The sequence below is a fragment of the Pan troglodytes genome, chromosome 1 (genome assembly GCF_028858775.2).
Source record: "Pan troglodytes isolate AG18354 chromosome 1, NHGRI_mPanTro3-v2.0_pri, whole genome shotgun sequence".
NCBI classification, from domain to species: domain Eukaryota; kingdom Metazoa; phylum Chordata; class Mammalia; order Primates; family Hominidae; genus Pan; species Pan troglodytes.
This window is the reverse complement of record NC_072398.2, coordinates 176,471,136-176,477,135: the sequence shown is the minus strand read 5'-3', so window position 1 is coordinate 176,477,135 and position 6,000 is coordinate 176,471,136.

Here is a 6,000-nt window from a genome sequence, read left to right as displayed (position 1 = left end):
CATGTTGAGGCTGGTCTCGAACTCCTGACCTCAGGTGATCCTCCCACCTCAGCCTCCCAAAGTGCTGGGATTACAGGCGTGAGCCACCGCGCCAGGCCTTTTTTTTTTTTGGTATTTTTAGTAGAGACAAGGTTTCACCATGTCAGCCAGGCTGGTCTTGAACTCCTGATCTCAAATGATCTACCTGCCTTGGCCTCCCAAAGGGCTGGGATTACAGGGGTGAGCCACCACACCCAGCCTCCTCTTTTCTGTTTCTAAATGGAAATGTCATCCTTGTTGATTATACATAATTATTAAGAAAGAACTCCAGACACTATGAAGGAAGCATAAGTCCTCTATGATCCCATTCCCTAGCCATAACCATCGTTGAAACTTTTGTTAATGTCCCAGTTCCAAGGTTCTCAGAATTACCATCCAGATTCATGCCAAGATCCCTGCTGTTCTGTAGGCTATCTCAGTAACCTCGCAAGAAATCTCCCTGTTTTGTTAAAAATAGTTGATGCTTTTCCTTCCAGGTGTGGTCAAACTCAAGAAATAGGAGATTTTCCCCTCCACCTGCAATCTACCCACTTCTACCCTACCCACCTGAGGCTGGTTGCATAGGTCGTAGCCTGCCATTTTCATTCAAGATAAGCTCAGGAACAAGCTGTAATGTCCCAGCTTCTGCTGGTTCTTGGTGTTGCCAAAAGTGGAGGCTGGACAAGAAGGCTCTGTTTCTCGAGGTTCCTGGCTTGATTTCTTGGATGGTGGGGAGGAAGGAGAAAGATCTAAACTGCATAAAGAAGCAGCAGGAAGGCCGAGTGCAGTGGCTCACGCCTGTAATCCCAGCCCTTTGGGAGGCCAAGGTGGGCAGATCATGAGGTCAGGAGCTCGAGATCATCCTGGCCAACAGGGTGAAACCTCGTCTCTACTAAAAATACAAAAATTAGCTGGGCATGGTGGCTTGTGCCTGTAGTCCCAGCTACTTGGGAGGCTGAGGCAGGAGAATTGCTTGAACCTGGGAGGCAGAGGTTGCAATGAGCCGAGATCGCACCACTGCACTCCAGCCTGGCAACAGAGCGAGACTCTGTCTCAAAATAAAAAAGCAGCAGGAACTGGGGAGCTGTACCCAGCTGGGCAGAGGGTAGAAAGAAAAAAGGCACAGGTATGTAGGTGTGTGTTGCAGAGGTGTCTCCTCCTGCCTCTGTTTCCCCTTCTCGGCCCATAGTTGAAGGTATGTTGGAATGAACATTCTCGGCTTCTCTCTCCACTCCTCTTGTTTATTCCACATTTCATTGATAAAACCACAGGGAGGCAGGTGAGCTTGGGGTAGAATCACTGCTTTAAAATGTGGTGTATTTGGGGCCAGGCGCGGTGACTACGACTGCAAACCCAGCACTTTGGGAGGGTAAGGCGGGCGAATCACTGGAGGTCAGGAGTTTGAGACCAGCCAGGCAACATGGGGAAACCCTGTCTCTACAAAAAATACAAAAATTAGCTGGGCATGGTGGCGTGCACCTGTAATCCCAGCTACTGAGGTGGGAGGATCACTGGAACCTGGGAGGTCAAGGCTGCAGGGAGCCGAGATTGTACCACTGCACTCCAGCCTGGGTGAGAGTGAGACCTTTCCTCAAAAAAACCAAACCAAACCAAACCAAACCAAACCAAAACAAACCCGAAAAACAAACTAAAAAACCCCACAAAAACAAACAAAACAAAGTGCAGTGTATTTGGAGAGAACGGGTGTCTGGTTATTTTGTGCTTTGTATCAAGTTAGCCCAAAACTTAGTGGCATAAAACAATCAAGCATTGTGCTCGCAGATTATGTGGAACTGCTAGCTGGGCAGTTCTTACTTGGGAGTCTCTCTCTTTGACTTAGAGGCCTTCAGGTGAAGTGCAGGCAGCCTCTGGGGGGCAGATGTCCTTTTTTGACTGTTCTTGGGGTTAGAGGACTGTTGTCCTGCAGTCTGTGCCAATAGCTGGGGATAGGTAGAAGGCCCCCCATTGACTAACCTAGCCTGATTAGTAATACAGCCGATTCTTCCCTGCAAGGTTCCCAGGGCTCCAGAGGCCCATGGGCAGCAGGTAGGTGATGGGGCTTCCCTATGGACAACATGGGTGGGGAGGGATGGGTTAGGAAATTCCTGTGAGCTTGTGAGAGGAACATGGCCTGAGAGAGGGACACTGTGAGGGGATGGCTGATTAATGTTCCTGACAGTGACATCTGACAAGGGCTTTGGAGACATTTCCTGCTGTGGACCTGTGTGCTTCTACTGCCCTGAATTCTCAGAATACAGGACTACACACAGCAATCCTGAGGACTCAAATTACACTTCCTGTGGTAGCCAGCCTCCAGGATGGCCCCAGTAACCCACACATCATTGTGTAGTTCTGTCCAACACTGAATCAGGGCTGGCCGTGTGGGACCAATAGCATAAGATGAAAGTGAAGATGTGACTCCCAAGACTGGGTCATAAAAGGCATTGTGGCTTCTTCTTTGGATCCTTGGCTCTCTTGCTCTGGGGGAAACCAGCCGCCATGCTGTGAGAACACTCAAGCGACCCTGTGGAGAAGCCCACAGGGAGAGGAGCTGAGGCCCTTGGCCAGCAGCTGGCACCTGCCTGCCAGCCATGTGAATGGGTCACTTTAGAAGTGCATCTTTGGGTCTGGTCAAGCCTTTAGATAACTGCAGACCTGGCTGATATCTGCCTGCAGCCGCATGAGAGGTCCCAAATGAGAACTGCCCAGCTTCCTGAAGTTCTGACCCACAAAATTTGTAAGCATAATAAACAGTTGTGTTATATCACTAAAATTTGGTATTTATTTGTTGCACAGCATGTGATAACTGCATACTCCCTTAGTTCAAGCTGCTATAACAAAATACCTTAGAGTAGGGTAATATATAAACAATAGAAATTTATTGCTCAAAGTTCTGGAGGCTGGGAAGTCCAAGATCAAGGGACCAGCTGATTTAGCATCTGGTGAAGGCTCTCAGCAATTTTTTTTTTTTTTTTTTTTTTTTGAGAGGGAGTCTTGCTCTGTTGCCAGGCTGGAGTGCAGTGGTGTGATTTCGGCTCACTGCAACCTCTGCCTCCCGGGTTCAAGCGAGTCTCCTGCCTCAGCCTCCCGCCTCAGCCTCCCGAATAGCTGGGATGACAGGCGCACGCCACCACGCCCAGCTAATTTTTGTATTTTTAGTAGAGACGGGGTTTCACCATGTTGGCCAGGATGGTCTTGATCTCCTGACTTTGTGATCCGCCTGCCTTGGACTCCCAAAGTGCTGGGATTACAGGCATAAGCCACTGTGCCCGGCCCAGCTCTCTGCTTTAAAGACGGTGCCTTCCTGCTATATCCTTACTTGGTTGAAGGGGCAAGCTAACTGTCTGGGGCCTCTTTTATAAGGGCACTAATCCCATTTATGAGGGTAGAACCCTCATGACCTAATCACCTCCTAAATGCTCCACCTCTTAATGTTATCACACAATATTAAGGATTACGTTTTAACATATGAATTTTGGGAGAGGACAAACATTCAAACCATAGCACCCCTATTTCCAAATACCCTAGAGGAAGATGACCCTTGAGAGGGAGAGGGTGGGGAAGCAGATGAAAGGGATAGAAAGATAGAGTTCCCATATCCCCTATGAAGCTGGGGGAGAAACCCAGTACTCAATCAGCCTGGACCCCTTTGGCATGGTCCTCTCCAATGTTGGGTTCATGTAAGAGGGTTCTGTAAAGTTTCCTAGGGTGAGAGAGGGTGAAGAATTCCTGCAGCATAATTAGGCCAAAGTTACATTATCAGAGAAAATATGTAGACACAGTGAGGGTTTTCAACAGGAAACTAGCTTCTGAGGTGTGGGATGTGTCTGATTTCTTAGATGCAAGCAGAGAGAGCAAACGGCAACTCATACTCCATGGCCTCCTCCATCACCACCCACAGGACCCAAAGCTTCTGCCTCCCCTCAGTAGACAACCTGGCAGAGAAGAAAATGCCTTTGACTTAGAACATGCCAGGGACTGTGAAGTCACAAGACTCAACAGGCGATCTGGGACATTTGGGACTTAATGGGAGCAAAGGAGAGGAAGGGAAGAGTCCTGGAGTGCAGGAGTGGGGAGGAGTAAAAACAAAAGAGACAGGGAAGAAAGGCATTTGAAAAAAGGGTTCTACTAGAAACATACTTGAAAATCAGCTATCTAGATGAATCCCTTCAGGCTTCCCCTACCCTGATTTTGTAGAAGGGCTGGGGGGGGTGCCTTAAGTTGTGTTTTCCCATACACAGATCCCACTACAAGGATTAGAATGAAAGCTTGTTTGGGAGAGAGATGGGCAAATGAGATGAAGGGAAGACAGTGATGAAGGCTGTGTGATGAGGCTCGTCATCACGTTGGGGCTCTGGGTAAAACAGACCCCACCTTGTAATCCTACTCAAGAGGCAAAGAAGCTGGTGTATGTATCCTCCAACTGCCACTGGTCATTGCTGAGAGCTGATTCTGGACCCTTCTGGCCTGCCCTGCAGCATACCTGGGGCAGAGAGAAAGTCCCCGGGGAGATTTGAGTTGCAGGCTTTCAGCTTGTCCTGGAGTGAGGACAAGCTGGGGTCCTGATGCTTTGTACAGCAAGCTGGCTCATATCCGAGTGCTCAGCCTTGGAGGCCTTTCTCACGCAGTCGGTAGGCCCATATCCTTGGCTGCAGAAAGCAAAGTCTGACGAAGGTGGTGTGTCCAAGATTGGATGCCTGGTGAGTACTGCTGGATGCTTGCTGCGGGGAAGGGCTGAAGGTGGAAGTTAAGTCAAATTGGCTCAAACCCTGACTCAATTCCTTCCTCTATAATTTTTATTGGGCATATCTCCTTTCTCAGCCTTAGCTGCAAAATGGGGTTGATAATCCCTAACCTGCTTGCTGCGGGGAAGGGCTGAAGGTGGAAGTTAAGTCAAATTGGCTCAAACCCTGACTCAATTCCTTCCTCTATAATTTTTATTGGGTATATCTCCTTTCTCAGCCTTAGCTGCAAAATGGGGTTGATAATCCCTACCCTGCTTGCCTTTAAAACTTAGAACACTTGGCTACTCACGGTGGCTCACAGTAATCCCAGCACTTTGGGAGGCCGAGGTGAGCAGATTACTTGAAGTCAGGAGTTCAAGACCATCCTGGCCAACATGGCGAAACCCCGTCTCTACTAAAAGTACAAAAATTAGCCGGGCATGGTGGCGGGAGCCTGTAGTCCCAGCTACTCGAGAGGCTGAGGTGCGGGAATCACTTGAACCCGGGAGGCGGAGGTTGCAGTGAGCTGAGATCGCCCTACTACGCTCCAGCCTGGCGAGAGAGCGAGACTCTGTCTCAAAAACAAAACAAAACAAGAAAAAAAAAAGAAACCTTAGAACACTGTAGTGGATATTGGTAGTTTGCCTCCTGGTCCTTATCCAGTCCTCCTTCTGACATTTGGGGGTCGCCCCTCCGTATTCCCGGTCCAAGTGCTTTGGGTGGGACTCCACCCCTGGATCCAGCCAATCAGAACATACCATTCCGCTGCCTGTGGTGATTGGCTCAGAGGTAGGCATGTGACCTGAGTGCATCCAATCAGAGTGAGTCCAAGTGCTCTCATAGGAGATCTTGGAAAAGCCCCAGGCTGGGCTCCGTGGCTCACATCTGTAATCCCAGCACGGTGGGAGGCTGAGGCGGGTGGATCACGAGGTCAGGAGTTTGAGACCAGCCTGGCCAATATGGTGAAATCCCGTCTCTACTAAAAATACAAAAATTAGCCGGGCCCGGTGGCTGGCGCCTGTAATCCCAGCTATTCGGGAGCCTGGGGCAGGAGAATCACTTGAATCCGGGAGGCGGAGGTTGCAGTGAGCTGAGATCACGCCACTGCACTCCAGCCTGGGCGACAGAGTAAGACTCTGTCTCAAAAGAAAAAAAAAGAAAAGCCCCTCTTTCCAGGTGGACTTGACTGAGGTGATGTGAAGCTGGAGCCGCTGCTGCCCTGTCATCATTATGTAGATCCTTAGAGTGAAGCCAACAC